Genomic DNA, 20696 nt, shown 5'->3' with positions numbered 1-20696 from the left:
CTATTTTCTGTTCATTGTGTTGATAACCAAGTATAACAGCAGTTAGGGTAGCACCTTTCGATTTACACACAACACATAACTTGAGGTCAGCCACTAACACAGGCAAAAGATACTTGTCTATCTCCGTGGGCACAGCCAAACGAGGAACACGCATGAGTGGAGTGGAGAAAAGAGACAGAGAAGGGGTATGCTGTGATTGTTCTGCTCAGAGCCAGAGTGCTATTGTGCTGGAGAGGGAGACTCATAGCAGCACTGGGGGACTCTGAACGTGCAAAGTCAGGAAGCAGGGAAAATGGATGTATTGGTTTGGTCTCACTTGGAACAAAGTTCCTCAGATTAGATTTCAGAAGGGGGAATTTGAAATAGCCTTCTGCCACTAAGTGGTGCTATATACAGTACAGCATCTTTATGATGCCACACTTTTCAAGAAGGAATAAATCAGAACACTGTCAAGCTGACTATACTGATGTAGACACTTAACATTGTGTCCATTATGCTGATGTAATCCTTCTGCACCACTGGATAATTCAGGAGGAAGAACAGGGCAATCCAAATGATTAAAGAAATCCAAAGATTGAGCCCTGGCATACAGCATCTGAAGTGGAGGGTTACAGAAAACAGTTCTAATTTTGTAAAAGCTTTATCTGGCTTACTTTTGTTCCCTTTTAATTAACTAGTATTGTTTTCTCCGAGTTTTTGGGTGTTAGAACCTGAAATACTTACCAAATGACAATGAAGGAAAAAAGCCTTGGTTTGAATAAATACTTGCAATTATTCCAGAAATAGTAAATCTTGTTTTTAAAAGAAATGTCTTATTTTATATCAACTGAAAAAAAAAATAATGTAGAACATGTTCTTTCTGGAGTATATATCTACATCTTGATTTACTCCCTCCCACCCTCCAAAAAGATGCGATTTAAAAATAGGATGGAAATTTGGAAGGAGAATGCAAGCTTGCAACTTCTGCTCTCCTCAGTCCCAGAAGTGTAAATGCAGGCGGCAGAGGAACTGTTCTGACATTTTGACACCCATGCGAGTTCTTGCCCCAAGCAACTGTACATACATGTTGCCTCTCAGTTGAGGCTGCAGCAATACATCCTGGGGAGGGATTAGAGGTCACAACTGCACTGTCCCAGGAATGGAGACACTGAGTTCAGGAATCACAAAGCTTTTCTTCTGTTTTATTGAAGGAGGAGGAATTTGTTTAACCACAGTCTCTGAAGCAGCTTATTCCTTTGTTCTGCCACTTGTCTGTCCTAGAAAACAAAGGATGAGAAGAAGGGATAGAGCAGTGAATATGAATATAAATATAAATCACATTTCAGGATCCCACCTGGTCTGTTGGTGCATTTCTCAGCTCATCATGGAATGAATTCAGTACTCTGTACTTGGAAACCCATGTAGATGGTGTGTCTACAGCCAGGCCCAGACACACTCTAGGAGTCAGCATTATTTATCCAATCTAAGGACCTTAACACATTACCTCACACTGAAACCCAGTGAATATCTGCCTATGTGAGTTGCTGTGCTGAGCAAAATGCCTTTACAAAAAAAAAGAGGTGGAACTTCTGGGGAGAGGATTAGTGCCTTTTGTGAACTGTACTTGTGTGCAGGGTGCTGCTTTATTCACAATATTCCCACAGAAGTGATTTAAATCAAGAGTCAAAAGCTGAAAGGGTATCAAAGCTGTACAGGAACTGATTACTACTATAAATTTTGCTGAAACAAGCTGATGCTTTGCTGATTCTTTGGTCCTTTTCTGGTAAAAATATGTCAGTGTTAACTCACAACATTGACTTCTCTGTATTTTTTCATTTTTGTTCCACATGATTATTTTTAGCTGCTCCGCATTAGCTCTGCTTCTGAAAGTTATTGTAGGTAGAGGCTGCAGGTTCTTGAAAATCAGAAATGATTTATTGACAGAGACTCAATGATACAAATATAGCCATAAAATTAATGATCTCCCCACCACTGTTTTTGAACGAAGCTAGAGACAGATGCTAGAGACAGACGTGAATTTCTCAGGAGAGAAAGAAGTATCATAGGTAAATCAGTTTGATACCAGAAAATCTGATAAAAAGGAGTATAACAGGTGAAAAAAAGCACGTAAAGTCTTAACAGAAGGAACCCTTTTCAATTTTACAGAAAATGCAACACCCAAAGTAACTTTATGTACATTGTAGCATAATTTCTGAGCCCCAAACAATAGCTAGATGCAAACACATAATAAGAAGCAGTAGCTGTCCAAAGTGAGCTCTGGAGAGAGCAGCAGAAATGCAAAATTTAAGTGTCACAGACAGGGTCAGACCCAGATCCAAAACCAGAGTGATACCTCTGAAATTTCCTCCTCTCCCATGCACCACCAAAAGCACTGGCAAATCAGGACTTTGCATAAAGCAACAATAGAACACGTAAATGTTAGGTGATCGTAGGAATTATTCTCCATCCATACTAAGCTTTTGACATAGTAAAATAATAAGCTACCCCAAACAAGGAAACCACAAAAACTCAAAAATCATTTTCTGAATCAAATTTCTGAATTAGTTAAAATAGTATTTCAGAATTTTTTAAATGTTTCACATTTTTAGACAGCCCGTTACACATTTACAAATAAATTCATAGTGGTCCAAAATTCCTCTGCCAAGTTTTTGTTGATCAATGGCTTCACCATCATAAACATAGAGCAGATCATCAGCCCCTCTGCAGTCAACTTCAGGTTCCCCAAGATTTAACCAATATGTTTCATCAGTAATGTCATTTTTGTGATGCGTGCCATTACCGTATTTTCCAAGCGTTAGAATTCATGTTCCCGAGGCCAGCACTGCGTTGTGGCATCAGGCCAGCTTCCTTGTCTCTGTGCTTTTCCTACTGTTCCTGTAATTCCTTCTTTTTCTTTAGTAGGCTTTTTGATCAGGATAAATCCAACCACAAGCAGACTTTCTAAGCTGATGAAGTCTTACTGTTGTATCTCTAAGCAGATGCTACAAACTCAGTAGCAGCAACCTCAGTTCTTCAGATGAGTTTTCAATTTTTATTGGCTTTCTGGTATTAATTTTCTTTATGTTAGATTACCTGTAAATTTGGCCTCGGATCTTGCCACACACAATTAACTCTGGTTTCTGACATCGACGTCTCTGAGTATGTTAAGTTCAAAGGATGACAATGTTCAGTTTATATCTCTAGAGTTTTGTACTGGCTATGCATAGCCTGGGTCAGACTCTGCTACCACTACCCAAGAGGAAACATGGAGATGTTCCAAAGCAACGCTCTCATCTATCCAGCTGTCTTTTACTGGGAAATTAATGTAATACTCTTTCCCATACGGCTGGTCCACCTTGTTCCAGACTGAATCTGCAAGGAGGTTAGAAGACACAAGCACCTCAGACTGTGAATGCTTTCATGGGCCATTTTATCTTTGGTCATTACTTGGAAAAAAACCCCACAAATACAACACCTTATATCTAAAGAACAAGCAAGGGAAAATTCTGGAAACTTAATGGCTTTGTATGACTTACAGACTAAGATATTACCTCTCAGTGTTAGTCTCATTCACTAAAAACTTGTTTAAATATTAGGCAGAATTCCTATAGTGGTAGAAATGGATAAAGAACTTGAAAGCTCCTGTTTAAATCTGCAAGAAGCTTCTAGCTAAGAAAAATAGGGGTAATAGATTTGGAATATAAATGAAGCCCTGGGTAGGTCTTCCCACTCTAGAATGTGTACATCTTGTATGCATATTGATCTGCACACTACAGACCAAAAATCGATTAAAACTTGAAATAAAATATAAAATGACATTCAGGCCAAGCATCATAAACAACCCAATATCCTGTCATCTCTCAGAGTGTATGAAGAACGGAGACAATAGCATTCTACAATAGCATTCTAAAAAGTTAAAAAATAGAATCAGTATCAGAAGAGGAACTTGTAGATTCCCATATTTAGCTGAATTCCTACCAATATAAAACAGAAATGTTTCTGTTGAGCTCACTGCTTTAAATTGCTGTATACTATCATGCAGTATGGACTATATTAATTATCTAATTGAGATATTTATATGGTCATCAGACAAGTGGGGACCTGGAGAGAAATCCCTAATTAAGACTTTGGAGTTTGATAAGAGGCTGTTACTGCATGGTGATAAAATATTATTTTTGTCTTATCTTATGAATGTGCCAGGGCAGATTATGTTAAATGCTACCTACATGCACAATCAGATGACATATCTCTGGCAAGGCCCACAGATAAAGTCTGCAAATGCACATTTATTATTTCACAGTTCAGTGTTAAAAGCAGAACAAAACTTGTAGATCCAGAACTACAGCAAATGCACCTCAGCTGTGGCTGGTGTGTCACAGCACTGGTATTTTCCTTGGGACTTGGGGACAGAGTATTTGGTCTGCAATGACAGTGACAAGAGCTGGAAGTCTGCTCCTCTTCACAGCACCTGGAACCGTTCTGTTGGCTCTGTATTGCTGAACTCTCCAGACATTCCCTTTCTGCTCCCTGACATGCTTTTATGTAATAAACCATTGGTAGGTGGATTAAAGCCATCAAAAATTCAATTACACAAAAGGAATCCCTATCTGATTGCTGCGGTTAACCTTGATTTCCCTTACAAAGAGAGGAAACAGGGCACAGAACCCGCCATTCAGCATGCAAAGCTCCACATTTCATTTCATTCCAATTAAAATCCGTGGTTTTTGGCATTCTGAGTTTGTTGTGAATGTTGAATATGTAGTGCAAAAATACCAGCTCTGAACATCTTTTTTTTCCTTGACAAGCTTTCTGGGAAGAGTCAGAGCTGCTCTATTTTTTGCATGCAGCCTTCCCATCTTTCTTCTCAGCTTCAGGACTGACTTGAACAATAGTGTTCACTTAAGCATCTCTCCTCATTAGATGCTTTGACTTCCCAAAGAGGATGGCCAGCTCTACCACCAAGGCAAAAGAATGTAAATTCAGGGAACAAAACATACGTGACAGTTGGTTTTTATTTTATCCTCTTGGCATGACCCAACACAGTTGAGATCAACAGTAGAACTTCTGTTATATATTCCAGTATTGGAGCTTAGCTGCTACTGGAAGAGGAAATGATAACAATATTTTATATATATATATATATATATAAATATATATGCAAAAAAAAAAAAAAAATGCATATATACATTTATAAATCTAACACTTTATTTATCATTTGGTATTATTCAAAGCTCACTTTGTAAAACTTCCATGCCCTTCTACCTGGATAATATCTTTTTTCATTTTCTATTACTTACAAGTATGCATAATACAAACTGACAAGTGCTGTAGCTGAGGAAAAGAGGTGAGAAACAAGGACCAAAGGTCCTTGCTAAGTAGCAGGATGCTAAAGATGGCTTAGTGTAATTTTGCAGGAGAGATTCAGTTTCACAGATTTCTACAGGAGAAATGTGGATATTAGTGGGGATTTGCAAGCAGCAAACTCCATAACGATGTTATTCAATTAAAAATACATGAAGTATTAATATATTGTACCCCAGTTTATGTTTAAGGGGCTGTAGAGACTAATGTCTGAATCACAGGAAAAAAAAACGTGCTCAAACCCCATATTTGTGTCATCCATTACAAACAGCACTTCATTAACATGCAAAATATTCCTACATTTTTTTCCCAAATACTGATTAGGTTCAAGCAAGAGATTTAGGAGACCCAAGTTTAACCAGCCACTCTATCTCAGAAGCCCAGAGAAATCTCAGATCCATTCTCTCAGCTCAGTAGTTTGCTTCTCTCCATGTGCAAACAGGGGTTGCAGCGCTGTGAGGTGGCATTAGGATAGATCCACCATTCTGAAGCACTGGATGTGCCATAAAGAGGATTAATGAGGACTGGAGCTCCCAATGTACACCAGGCACACACCTTTGTATCTTGAAAACTTGGTAAAAAGGGAAGATTAGTCGGAAGCATAACAGAAGAATAACTATTCAAAAGATACCCATACCTGGTTGAGGTCTAAGTCATTCGCTTTCACAGTGTGATGGCCCAAGCACGAAAAAGACCTGGCCACAACAACTGATATATATTAAATTTCCAGGTTTGAAGGAAAAGCAAAAAACACCAACTTGCAAAAACTTTATAACCCCTCTGCAGCTTGTTTAACCTGATGACTTACGGCTACATAAATAGGTGATGGAACGAACATGACCCAACAAAGCTTGTGTGGGTTTGATTAATGGAGTGCCCCAAAGTAAAATAGTCATGCTGAAAAGCTGGAGAAATGCAAACTTTTAATAACAATTTCAAGTTATTTAATCATACAATCAGGCCTGACCTTGTTCAATCTGAAACTTCATTACAGTCTGAAATGTTAATATAGAGTTCCAAATGCATCATAAATTACTGGTTGCTCCAGTGATGCATGGGCCTGTCCTGCTGTGGCCAACTGCAATTTTAATATTTTCTTAGGAAATGAAGAAATGAGGAATTAGCAAATAATGGCACGATCCTGAAATTACTGTTCTAGGGATCACAGTTTATTAATCGGCTAAAAAGGATAAGGACATTATTCACTTCCCACAGATAAATGATGCAGTCATTCCTATTTTTTATTTTGTGGAAACAAACACTAAATGCTTATTTTTTAATAGAAGTTAATAACCAATTCAACTGACCTACCTTTCTGCAGCATGACGGGTCTGACAGTCGATGAAGGAATTACTACGTGTCACTGCCAATTTTACCATCAGAAGCATTATTTTGTATACAACTAGTGCTTCCTAACAGCTTAAAAATGGTATTCACTCTTTGAAAAGGGTAAAATAAAAACACTTTCAGTATGGCTGACAGAGATCCTTATTTGGAGCTTACAGTTTAACAGCAAAAGAAAACGGAGTGGACTATTTAAATGGCTTGAGAAGTCAGGGAAACTAGAGGCCGCTGTGCCTTTAGTTTAACAGTACATTTTGTAAGTGATTTGCAGTAGCCACACAGTTTTTGGAATTAAGAGCATAGTATTGCCAGAAGTTTGATGGTCTTCAGGAGTAGTGTTCTCCAGTCATGCAGTTCAGTAGTCCAGTTTAGTGGTTCTATTGATCTCAATATGATTTGATTGAATTATAATTGTCTTTGCTTAATTGCTTATCAAAGCAGCATGAAAAACTGCTCAGCAATTCTTCCGTGGATGATACTCTGGTCTAGGAAACATTTCCCCTCATGTATTAACAGGCCTGTCTTCACAGAGGTCTGAAGATTCATGTTGTGCATTGTCTACCAAAGATGAACAGTTTGCTACTAGCACTGACTAATGTAACAGGACAGTCCTGGAAATAAAGCTAATAAAACATTCTGCAGCAATTATAAAAAATTTTTCACTTTGTCATATAATTTTCATATAATGAAAAGCATGAACATGTGGAGATTCAAGCAGCTTCAATACTCAATTAATACACATTTCAAGAGAAATTCAAATATCATTATGATCAGCACAATGAACATTTCTTTCTCCATTTTTTTTCCTCTTAGACCTCTCTTTAACCTCTTCTGCAGTCTCCTAAATCTGAACCAGATTCATTCTAATAGCACTTAATGTAAATAAAGCAAACATGAGGCAGTTTGGCTTTTTTCTAGGATAGCCATCCAAAGCTTTGTTTGCCAAGAGGCAACAATACTGAGCAATATTGTGCAGAAGTCTATAATTTGTTCTATAATAACTTCAGTTTGCTTTATCCTTTTATTTCTTCTGGCCATGAGACATGTCAGGAGTTTTCATGGGCAACCCATTGCCCAGAACTAATTGCTTGGAAATCACAGATTAGGGAAGAGTTTCACTGTTTTCAACCATAATATTAAACAACTATTTAGCAAAGAAAAAAGAAATAATGCAGAATAATTATTAATTGATGCAAACACTTAGAACACATGAAACACGGTGAAACAAACTATTAGGTCCAATTATGCCACTTCTGTGAACACTGTTATGCTATCTTTAATGAACTCACACTTCGAAAGCTCCATTTTATGTTGGGCAATGGTTCAAAACCCAGAGACACATCACTTCCAAGCACTAACTCACAGAAAAGTGCTAGACTGTGGCTGACTGACAGCACTTCCCACTGCAATCTGGGTTTATCTTAAAGAGCTTTTATTCAGCTCTGCTTCAAATCAAACTTCATTTAACTAATGAAGTTTTCTAGCGAGGTCACAAAGCAAGATAGTCTGCCTGCAGACACCAGCCATCCTTTAGTCTATTATACAATCACACATACGAGATTTTAAGAACAAAAATGTCAGATACCTTCTGTCATAACAACCTCAGCAGACAGGATTGCCACAAAATCCAAAATATTGAATTTGCAACTTCTAAGCCACGACATAGTCTGTTTGTGAAGAGTACTACTGGGAAATGTGACTATGAGCTTGCATTTATCTCAGTGCAAAAATGTAATTGGAAGAACTAACAAAACCAAAAATACAGCTTCACAGTGGACTGTGTCAGTTACAGAGCTGAAAATTAAAGCTACAGAGAAAAATAAATGTGTTTTGGTGAGAAGGGCATATCTAGAGTTACAATTAAGAAGAAATTTATTGCCTCTGCTTAACATCTGGTTTATATTTATTCACTAAAAAAATATATCCTGGATCCAAAGCTTCAGCTTCCAAAGTTACAGAATAAATGTTAGTTAAATATTTGATATAAAGTCTTTTAAAACCCCACTAAAATTACTCATTTTACTCAAAATAAGACCTGGCAAAACACAAAGGGTGATATCACATTCCCTAATGAAGTCTTTCAGTTCCCTTTAAGTCTTTGCATCCAATGTTAAATATAAAGGACTAACTTTTATATTTGTTTCCCTCTGGTATAAACAGACTGCATAATGAGCTGCTGTGTGATCTGAACTGAATGTCACTCAGAAGGCAACACATTCACAGCTCACTGGTGGCTTTACCCCTCTTCATCTTCACCTCATATCGGAGATGTTTCTTCCCTGTTTCATGGATGCTCATTATGTATGTGTTATTCATTCACTTTGCTTGGTTCAAATAAGTATGGACTTCTGGATATGACATAATCTACCAAAAACTACTAGGTAAGTGAAAGTTATTTGCTGAAAAGCCTCATGCTCCTGAACAGCCTGTCAATCTGCTAGCTCCTCAGAGGTCTGTTTCCCCATTAGTGCACATTTCCCCAGTTGTAGATTTAAAGATTTTTGCCCACTGTCACAACAAAAAAAAGAGGGAAAGGAAGCAGGTGGTGTCATTTCTAAAGTCCAAGTGTTTTTAATGATTGTTCTCTATTTCTTCAAGTGCAGAAATTTCAGTTCCGATTAAAATGGAAAACTGACAAGCCACTTAGAGACAACCTCCATTCTCCAAACGATCCACTCTGAATACACAATATGTTTTCCTATATAATGCATGCACCATATTTCAGTATTAATTATATGCAGGTCTCTTTTGGGTCACATGCTAATTATATCTATTTAGAATTTATCATGCTACTTCCAATAATGTGCTGTCATTGTGTCCTGTTGTTTTTCCTTGCCTGAGGCAGAAGGAAGCTACAATAAACCTGAAAATATTGGCAAGAAACATTCATTTGAACACATATGGGGAAAAACTGTGCTAGTGGCCCTGCCCAGTGCTCATTGAAATCAACAGGAATCATTATATTAACCACAAGGGAAAATGATTTGAAGCTGCTAAGTGTCTACAGTTCTATATGACAAGCTATGTGCATCTCTCACAATATGATGAAATGGTTATACTATAGCCATCTGTAAATAATCAAGGAAGCATTCAGCATTATGCCAGAGAGGATATGCAAAGAGGAATTTGAGCTTTCCTCCTCATTCTAAGATGGTTGGACTGGTACTAAATAGTCACAACATAAAGAAGAATCAAACCCTCTGTTTCAACTGACTCAAACGTAAATGCTCATGTACAGCATTTTGTGAGCACTGGTTCTGTGTAGCAGGTGATAACAATGTGTGTGTGTGGAGGGTTATGACTAACTCCTGAATTCTATTGGATTCAGATATGTCACATTTAAAAAATCCTACTGTATTACAAGCACTCAAGATACCAGCTTATTTGCCAAACTTATTGACTCTGTATACAATTTCCTTTTATAATGACTGGTACAAGGCGGTCTGCATTTACCAACCCGTCAGAACTTCTCTGTATGAGGAATACTTACAACTTTTCTACATAGAATCATAGAATAGTTAGGGTTGGAAAGGACCTTAAGATCATCTAGTTCCAAACCCCCTGTTATGGGCAGGGACGCCTCCCACTGAATAATCAGCAGTAATCAGCAGTAATCAGCATTTACTTCATGGGCAAAAAGAGCTCTGAAGTCAATGACAACAGAAACACAATTTTTCCCCTTGGTTTCTTGCCTTTTGTGTTCCTAAAGTGGCTTCTTAAGTCACAACTCAAGTTAAATGGTGCTTCCTTTGTGCTACCAACTTAGGAACACAGAGCCAGATTTTCAGCAGAGAACCTGACTGCATACATACAATTATTAACGCTGAAGATTTGCATCTGCTTTCAAGAAATAGGTGCCTGCAGGACTAACTACAGATAACACACAGAAAAATTGCAGGCGCCAGTGATGATTATCTTGAACAAAATTATGCCCCTCAAGTTTCCCAGCCTTATAAATTGTCAGTGCTACACAGATAAGACAGAGTCGGTGACTTCAGTCCAACATGCAAGAGACTACCCTATCCAAATTTCCACTCATCCTTTTAGCCCATCTGCAGCTACTGTCAATCCCTTTTCCTTCTGTGCCTTCCTGGCTCATGGACATGCCAGAACTATCCTAAAAACACCACTCCTCTTGTTACTTCAGTGGTGTCTGTATGTAGCTTAACTCTTAGAAATAAAACTCCAAAGACACAAACATGAAATGGCATTTACATATCTGCATCTCAATGTGATTTTTTTCTTGTCTCTCTAATGAGATGTTTTTCGACTAAGAAGAAAAATATTAACAGCTCGCTAACTGCATTTTTTTGCTGATAAGTCTCAGCAGAGAGCAAAGTGATATTCAGGTACAGTAAATGCATTCTCTGAAGCCAAATGTAATTTTATTTTGGTGGGTCAACAATCAATAGTGTAAATGCACAGTCATTTCAGTAATTGCCACAGCTTCATGACAAATACTTACTAGAAACTTATGGCTAGGTAATGTCAGCATCCCATATTACAAAGATGCTCAGGAGAAGAGGCACTGTGCATCTTCAGTGTATGTAAGCTCAAATGTTCAGAGACACATGCAAATTAAGCAAGTGTGTATGCATGTAATCTTTTCTAATATCCAAGGTCGTAAGTCAGACTGTCTCTGTAAAAACTTTATAGTGGAAAAAGAAGCTGAAGCCTGAGAATTTCGCTTTACTTACCTACAAAAAAGGCAGCAGTGCCCATTAACTTGGTAAAACCATATATGAGAACCTGGACATGCTACTGCTAAGATCTCCTACAAGAGGCCACCTTCTCATATGGAGCTTATTGCCTCTGTTCCTGCAAGACGTCGTAGTAGGATCCCTACTGCAATTAGCTCTGCCTCATCAAACTGTAGTAACAGCAGTAAATCATGCTTTGGCAATTGCAAAGCAGAGGAGGGCTTCCTTCTGGGGTCTGTCTGCTACTTTTGTACCTTCTGGTCTCGCTTATCCCAGAGGACTTTGTTCAGCCGAGAACACTGGGAGAGTAGATGTACATTCCCACCTGTAAATGGAGGAAGATATGTTGTTACAGTAATGATCTAGAATCAGACTGCCAAATGCCTCAGTCAATAACTGTGGGAGCAGCTCAGGGTGATGAAAGGTGCTGTATCTGATTTCTCTTGTCTGATGAGGTGAGGAAGAATTCAGGCTCAGAAATGATGCAGGAGAGATGAAATGCCAGGAAGATGCTTCAAAATTCCAAAGCATGAAAGCTGCATCTCTAATATAAAAAATGAGGCTATTTCAACATGAATGTTAACTATAGTTCACCACAGTGTTTTGGAACCTTTTGGAAGACTGAAAGCTGCCCTACCTGGGGAGATTCATGGCATTTTTTTGGTCTTTTGAAGTTCATGTAATACCTGATGTTAGTCTATTTTTAAAATGCCTTTTAGGAAATGACGGGTGGTGCCATCACCAATTCTGAGGAGGATTATAGAGGAAAAAAGTAAAAAGCACATTTTTCAAATGTATATGTCTTAGTAATCCACTCTCTTCCAATTTGCTCCAAGAGTTGAATCCTATTTTACTTAGATACTTTTGGATTCTTTACCAAGGGCTATTTGTCTCTGAGTTTCCAGTTATGCAGATCAGACACCTGGGAAACCGAGAACGTCTTCATTTCCTTTTGTGTTCTGAAACAAAAAATATTCTTTACAGTGTTGGAGGGAACTTCCAAAGTATGAGAGAGACTTCAGACATCATTTTTCCTTTGAAGGAAAGCTATTCTTTTATATTATATAAGGGAAAAAAAAAATCTGAAGATCGTTCAATCAAAACAAACTTAGCCTTGAGTGCTGTTGGGAGAATAGAAATTTCTTCTGTCAGATATCTTTCCTAAAGGTAATACCATCTTTAAGCACTCTTTTTCAAATGGAACAGAAAGAAAAGAGTAAGGCCTGTACTTACAGTATAATCAGCAAAGCATGCAAGAAGAAAAGAAATAAAATATTATACAACATGTTTTTGCGGGGTAGGAAATGGAAAGAAGAAAATAATTCTGGTTGAAAAGAAACCCATCCCACTCGTAATTGCACATTAAAGAAACAGTGTCGTGTACCTGTCTGCACAGGAACAACATGACTACAGTTGGTCAAACCAAGAGATACACTGTCCTTAATTTGAAGCTAGAGAGATGACACCTGCAAAAGCACAAATATACCTTCAAGCAGTGAGTGACTGATGGCAACTTTGGAATTTGTTTTCAAACCTCCCACCATGAACGTGTTAGTTCAGAGTTACAGACAATTCCTAACACCTAAACCTGGAGTATTGCTAGCTTGGTCCAAAGTGGCAATGTATAAATGTAGCCAGAACGCTTGGGGCTTTTTTCCCTTCTTCACAGTTGTCTCAGTCTGGAGCAAAGCTATTTTAGTTGGCAGAGACTAGACCCAAAATATTCATGGAAAACCTTCCTTTAGACCAATCTTACAGTACGGCATCTTCAGTGAACTAGATTTTCTTCTACATCAAGATTATGCTGCACTCAGCAACAAGAGGGAAACTTTGGAATCTCTCCAGTTTGTTTCTTTGTTCTCTAGCCACAAGCTAAAGCTGTATTTTAGTACGAGCATCACGGTGTCCCCCATGTCCTCCTTTCTGTGCTTGTCTGATCTTCCTGTTCTTAACGCTGATGGTCTTCACCACTACAAGCCATGGGAAGGAAAGCTGGCAAGCTGGCTAGCCTGGATCCATACTTGTAAGTGTTTGTACCCCATTTGAGATAATCACTAAGGACCTGAGGACAGTTTATGCCTCTTCTGTCATGCCTGACAGCAGAAGAGACAGACTATTTGTCCCATTAACTAATGACCAAATCCAGAATAAAATCTCAAGCTTCCTCTGCCCACCAGTTGCATAAGACTGGATGTGGTTGTTCAAGTCAGCCAGGTACTCATACTCCTAAGCTTTCACATTCACATATTCTGACTGCATACACAAAATGGATAACAAAATACACATTGTCCAAGTAGACTTATACCTGCAGCTCTCCAGATTTGCAAATATGGCAGCTGTAATTGTGTATACAACTGAAACACAGCTTTGTTCTGCAAAATACTAGCTTTACACATTGTTTTCCTAGCCCATTCTTAACTGAGGCTCTTCATTTTACACTGTGAGCACACACTACATTTGTTCTTTCAAATTAAACAGCATAATTAAAATGTATATTGCAAATATAATGGTCTGGATGTTCTTACCTGAAATAGTTGTTCTGTGTACAAAGGAATTGCAACTAAAACCCAAAAGAAATAAATCCAATCTAGTTGTGTTTGGCAACATGTAGCCACATTAACTTAAAAAGAACAAATAATGACTGATTAGCACTTATGTTTCCAAAGTTCTTGTGATCTTCCATGTCTCTGCTCCCATGCTACGGAGTTTGAACTGCTTCCCGACAAGACTGCACATAGCAAAGTATGAGCAAACATATTCAGAATACATCTCTCACCCCAAGGATCCACACTTGATTTTGATATAAAATGTTATTAACTTTAGCTCATAGTACAAAAGGTCTTGATCAATAATTGTTTCTACCTGTCTATCTTATTTCTGTGTATCTTCTAAGACACTTTTGGGCTGCTGCCAATACATTTTGGTTTGTAAGCACATAACAGTGTATCATACACCTCAAATCAGTGTGGGTTTATCTTTTCATTAGGTAGAAGATGGGGTTTTTTTATCTACATAGATTAGATTAGTTTAAGGTCACCCTGGGAAAAGAAAAGAGAAGAGAAAAGCAGAGAGGACAAAAGAAAACAGAAAAAGAAGAGGAAAAAAAAAGAGAAAGAAAAAAAAAGAGAAAAGGAAAGGGAAAGGGAAAAGGAAAACAGAAGATGAGAGAAGGATAAAGAAAAAAAAGGGTAAAGAAAAGGAATAAAACATCCTATCATCACAATTAGCCACATCTGCAAATAATTCTTACTGATTTTTAAGGTCTAGGAACACAAGAAACAAAACTAGACAACTTTAAAGGGGGTCCTCTGAACACCTGCCCATATACTTATCTCTTGACAGTTCTTCAAAAAATACATTGTCATCATTCAGACATAATATTCAAAAGGTCCAGTGGTGTGGCCAGATGATCCTAGATACCTCATTCAGTGTTGAACGCTTGAAGAAGCAAAATCACTGCAGGTTTTTTTATTCCCTTATGGAACACAATGGAAATACCATCAGGTGTGGAAACACCATCAGGTGTGGAAATGCGACAAACACAGAAGCTTGTAGGTTTTGATCCTTTATCTTGGAGTAGGTTATTTGTCATATTTGGTGAGGTGATTCATAAGTATATCAAAATAACTGAAGGGGACGGGGGGATAAGGCAGGGGGAGAGAGAATCACTTAGTGTCATCAACTCAGTTAATATTAAACCTGAAGGCAAGAAGTATCATCTTAAGGGTGGCAATAAGTAAGGTGACCCCTGTGAATTCCTCAATGACACCATCCTAAATGGGGATATTTAGCATACCATTGCTGGTACAGTCTTGAGAGCAGTCATGGACCTCTGAATCAGGTCAGATTAAGAGAGAAGGGGCTACAAACATACTAAGAAGGTCAAGGTTGTAGGTGGGAAGCATGCAGACAGTCCCCAGAGATCGTAAAGTCAGCAAAAGTTAAAGTAATGAATAAGCATTCTGGTGTCTTGGCAGTCATCAGTGGCTCAATATATCATCCTTTCATCCAACTTGAACTTGCTGAATTCCTTTACTTGTTAAAAATCCTGAACTCAGTATGTTTTCATCATCCATAGTGGGTTACCTTAGTGACAATGCTCCACAGGGTGCATATTTACTGAAAGCTAGGGCGTAAAGAATACAACTTCCTGTAACACTGTTGTGACTATATTTTAAAACAACTCTCCTTTGGTAGTGGAGAAGGACTTGTGAGCAAACTGTCCACAGGAAAAGGAAGCAGGAGCCACTCTGCCACCTGCACACCTTTAAACTTTTATCTGGAAAGGACTGACCAGAAACTCCAAAACAGAATGAATCACAACAGATCAAACAATTTTAAAGACATAAAATCTATTTTGTGGTACATGATACTTTTGCCATAGCTACCTATTAGCTAATTTCTGTGTGAATTACAGTCTCTTAGTGATCTGCATTCAGAACATCAGTAAAACATTAAAAATTCTTCAGGGTAAAATAAAAATCAAAGGAATTTTTGAATGTTTGGAAGATTGCATAGAGAAAAGAGGAAGTGGTGAAGAAGAAAAAGAAACATGCCTGGAGGTAGCAGGAGAGGTAACTTCTCTCTTCTGGTTGATAAGGGAACACTCAATCTCAGTGTTCATTCTACTTATTTTATGTCTGAGGCAACTTTCTGAGACAAAACAGAACATGAGCCTTTGAACTCTATTGTTGATAGTTAGCCTCTACCTCAGCAGAAAGGGCAAAGAGCTTCCTCATAAAAATGTTGCTACCAAGACCCAAATATCTATCATCAGTTGGCTAATTGGGTGGGAGAGGTTACGGGAGCAGGGCTCACACAGAAACCCTGCTGCACAGCACAAACTGGCATTTCTTGTGTGTGGTACTTAAACCACATATTAGACCACGTTCATTCAAAGACATGAACTACATTTCTGTAGTGAGAGTCATTCAAGTCCTCTATGAATCTTCAACCTGCAACTTCTAACTCAAGCTTCAATGGATTTAATTGGAACACAGCCTTTAAAAATAATCTAGCATTGGTATGTTTTTGCAACCATTATTTTGAGACCATTATGCTCAACATTGCATTTAAAAGAAGTTCTGCAAAGTACATCATTTATATCAGATTCTCCCTTTCTCATGTTCTACATTGTTGCACAAGATCTGCACTAAAGATGGAATTTTGGAGGCAGAGCGAGTGGGAGGCTATGAATAGTTTATTCAAAAAAGTCAATTAGAACTGAAGTTATTCAGCATTTGGAGTCAAATTTGTCAAATAACTTGGGCTGATTAAAAAAAGGAAAAAAGTAGGACTTAGGTGACCATTCACAAAACTACCATGTCCCAACAACGACATTGACCTCTGTACAGTGACATGTGGGTTCAAGTCTTCTGCTTTGTTCAGAGCAGGCTTTTGGGAAGCGCAGTATCCAGAATGCCTGACCACTGGTCTGTGAGCAACAGCAGCAGCAGCAGAAAGAAAGCAGAAAGAAAAAAACTGGTAATATTTCAAATTGAGATATTCAACCAGTCTGAAGCAAATGGAAGATTCCAATTTTTGTTTTGTTTTTTCTTCTTTCAAGTGAGACAATTTCACTCCCCCCTTTCCCTTAAACTTGTATGTCATAAGGCATTCAGCTTCTTTCCATGGTGAGCCTCCTAATTTCAACAAATGGACTTCTCATTTATAGTCTTAAGGGGGATTCATTTCACCTAAGTTAAGGTCCCTATAATGGACCAAATACCTTTGAATCTGTGATCCTCCTGAGAGCACTTATTCATTTAAGCTTTTCCATATATCTGCTGCCCACAAAAGTGAATCACTTGTAGGTGATATACTTTCCCAGTAGACCATCAGGAGTGATAAGTGGTGTGTGCATTTGAATGGTAGTTATCTGTACTTAGTGACACGAATCCTCATCCTTGATGGAGTCCTTGTTCCTCTCCTAAGGTTGATATTAAAAGCAAACATAAAACCCTTTCCTAATCCTGTAGCTTTTCTCTGATACCAAGTTAATTTGGAAAACAGACAAATTGGTAACTAGTTATTCTAGCCCTCTTTTTGATTTCATAAATGCAAATTAAAAATACTTATCTGCTGTATAAAGACTTGGCATGTTTAAGTAACTATTATCCTTTAAATATATTCCAGCGATGTAGGAATCATTATTCTAACAGATAGAATAGGCATTAAATCCACAGGGGAGTCATTAAAAGATGGCTATTTCTCTCTGTTTGACCAAAGCAGCAGTTGTAATGTATTTATTCAGGATTTAGCAAATGGAATTCAATTAGAACTGAAATGGTGTTAAATTGAGTAATTCCTATTGTGTTTGTCTGACAGACAGGAGTGGCATGACCTGAAAAGTTAAAAGGAACAGTATTCAGCCAGGACCTCTGTGTTCTGTAGCACTTGTTGACAGAATGTCACTAAACAGGTATATATCTTGCTTAACTTCTTAATCACCTGCTTAACACCTGTAATAAAAAATAAGGACCAAACAACATTTATTGGCATTATGTGATAAAGTCAAACCTTAATAAGAATAATGCCCTTTATTCACAATGGTTGAAATAGAGCTTAAAATTCACTGTATTGCAGTTAAGCTTGAACCAAGCGTCCGGATATAATTCCATTCTGTTCAACAAGAAAGAATTAAGTATTACTCAATATCTTGTATTCTAAGGTATGCAGCAAAATGCTGGCTTTTTAACAAAGTATGAAAGTAAGTGTATTTAACACCTTCTATACAAGAGTGTGCATCTACATACATAAAATGTGGAAATCTACAAAAGACGTGAGGTGCATATGGATGAAGAAGTTAAAACTTTGAATATACTGTATATACCATTACATATGATGTAGTATAGGTGAGTTTCCTAAAAGAAGGCAGATATGTGAGTTATTTATTTTCAAAAAGTTCTTCAACATGAGCTGGGGTGGCATTTCCTATGATTATGCATGGGGAGTGCAGCCTGATGCCATGGAACACCAGATGCTGCTACTCATCAATAAAGTTGCATTCGTTACTGCATTTGCTTGGCTATCCCTCATGTTGTGCTTCTTTCACATGCAACAAAAAATTCAGTCTGGGAATGATATCTGCCACATGCTGAATGTAGAGTAAAACAAAGAAAATTGACATGAGAATGGTCCAGTAATTTTACAGCCTTGTTAAGGAAATAGCCATGCTAACAATCCACTCAGGTACTTCAGCCACTGCCTCACATCTTCCACAATAAAATACTGCATTAAAGCAGTAATCACAGCAAGGCCTCTACACAATGTGGAAATGAGTATTTTTTTTTAGGATTGGAAACAGTCCTCTTGTTTTGGTTCTGAAACACAGAATGTGACCTCAGATGAGGGAAATGATTATATTTTACTGTTCTATTATTTCTATGGTTCGGCTCTTTCTAGCCATAAGCGCCTATATGATTTCACTCACATTAGTATTCCCACTAGCTGCCAAATTTCTAATTCAACAAAACACTAAAGCTCATGCTTAAACTTGAGCATGTGCTTTACTGCTTGTGTCTGAAATGATGTTAGTTAGACTGAAAGGAAATAAAATGTCAGTAGAATCCTCACCCGTACCCCGTTGTGATCCTGACGAAAGGGTTTCATTGTAATTAGCATGCAAGTGATGGATTTTCACAGGAACAGAAGTTGCTCAATCAGGTCAATAGAATTCACAGTTGAATAAAGCTAGATTTTGTTTGTTCTTTTTAAAATGTAGATGTGATTGGTGATATTAAAAGGCATTTCTGAGAGCATTTTGGTGAGCAATTTTTAGGAGACTAAATACAAAGCTCCCATTTTCAGAAAATGGGTCCTCTGTTTGCTTAATTTAATATGTTTACAACGACTTTACCAAAAATTGCTTTTGATGGGTAGACACTAAATATCTGTTATTAAATACAGAAATGAAGCATTTATAACTTTAACCTCTATTTGCTGAACAATACTTCCAGGTGATTTTAATGAATAAAGAAGTATACTGTTTAGGAGAAAGAATTATGCCTTTAGTTGCTCTCTAAAATATTCAGATGTTCAGAAAAGGAAACAAGCATATGATAAAAATCCCGCTGGACACCACAGTCCCCTTTGGAGCACTGGAAAGCAGATGGCATCCTTAAAAAACATGACAAGATCAGTCTCACCATAAACCAGATGCTATCCATTTTCCAGGAAAGATCACTGGCAACTAACAAGTTCACACAATAAACTTCTGCCGATTCAAGAAACATATTAAAGAGTTTAGAATAAAGTAAATTATCTGGACTATTTCAAAAGAGAAATAACCTGAGGTTCTTTGAAGTAATTTCATTTTTTCACAATTATTATCATCTTCACCTCAATCCAGACCTATATCCAAGAAAAAGATGAAACAATAAAAGCTCTAGGAGGTGAAAACATAATCTAGAAATATAGGAAAATAATATTGTTCTAACATTCTTAAAGTCAAATCTGGAAGTATAAAAGACAAAAAAGGTGTTAAAGGATGCAATTTTGGATACATAAACCAGACATCAGTTACTTCTAAGTCTGTAAATGTAAGAGTACAGAGCAGTTTCCAGGGTAGCTGATGGACACTATGCATGACAATCATTTACCCTGTTTGTAAAATGCCATGTACCACTCCACACAGAAAGCAACATGAACTGCTTTTTAATTGTATGTATAGATTCAGCATGTCATCTCTTTTTTTTATTTTCTGCAATATATCCTGAAAAATTAAACCCACATTTTTTCTCTTTAGGAATAAATTAGTCCTTGGACTTCACTAAAGCAGGAAAAAGCTCATAAAGTCAAGTTCTATAATTGGATTTTGTAAGGGAGAATAAGGTACAAAAGACTGCAAAATATAAATTTTGAAGACACTAAAGACATTTCTACTTATACATTCAGAAGAGAGAAACTGTAATTGTTCAAGTCATGTGATCACAGCAGGAATGCATTTTTTATTTGTTGTTTCCATACGCAGCTCTGGATAATTGACCAGTTGTGTTATTGCAGGAGATGAATATTCCTCAGAAATCTGAGTTATAGACATAATATAGAAAATCTCTGGAGTAAAACACTCCACTGACATACGTTGTTCCGTTACACTAACCGTTCCATTAATTCTGATACAGTATTTACAGTATATCTAATAGAAAAAGAATTAGAATTCTTACTTCTAAACACCAGAACGTATTGACATGTCACAAGGAGAGTTATCCTTCTCTTTGTAGCTGTCAGTAAGATGTGGCTGACATTTGAAACAATGCACCAAGTGTTGAAACAAGATGCGACACCTTTAAGAAGCATGTAGGGGTAGGAAGT

At 37.5% G+C, this 20696-nt stretch overlaps 1 long non-coding RNA gene across 1 annotated transcript in view; it reads right to left on the bottom strand.

The window, feature by feature from the left end:
* Positions 1–342: 342 nt before the first annotated feature.
* The window catches only part of LOC130597663 (uncharacterized), a 155126-nt gene continuing 134772 nt past the window's right edge, over positions 343–20696 (bottom strand). The window contains exon 3 of the long non-coding RNA XR_008971841.1: positions 343–1256. This is a non-coding gene — a long non-coding RNA (uncharacterized LOC130597663). The remainder of the gene's footprint in view (positions 1257–20696) is intronic.

The sequence above is a fragment of the Pezoporus wallicus genome, unplaced genomic scaffold (genome assembly GCF_028554395.1).
Source record: "Pezoporus wallicus isolate ANWC-B61680 ecotype Strahan unplaced genomic scaffold, APGP_CSIRO_Pwel_v1 contig_6783, whole genome shotgun sequence".
In the NCBI taxonomy this organism is placed as follows: Eukaryota; Metazoa; Chordata; class Aves; order Psittaciformes; family Psittacidae; genus Pezoporus; species Pezoporus wallicus.
The sequence above is the reverse complement of the archived record's forward strand: the minus strand, read 5'-3'. Positions and strand labels throughout refer to the sequence as shown.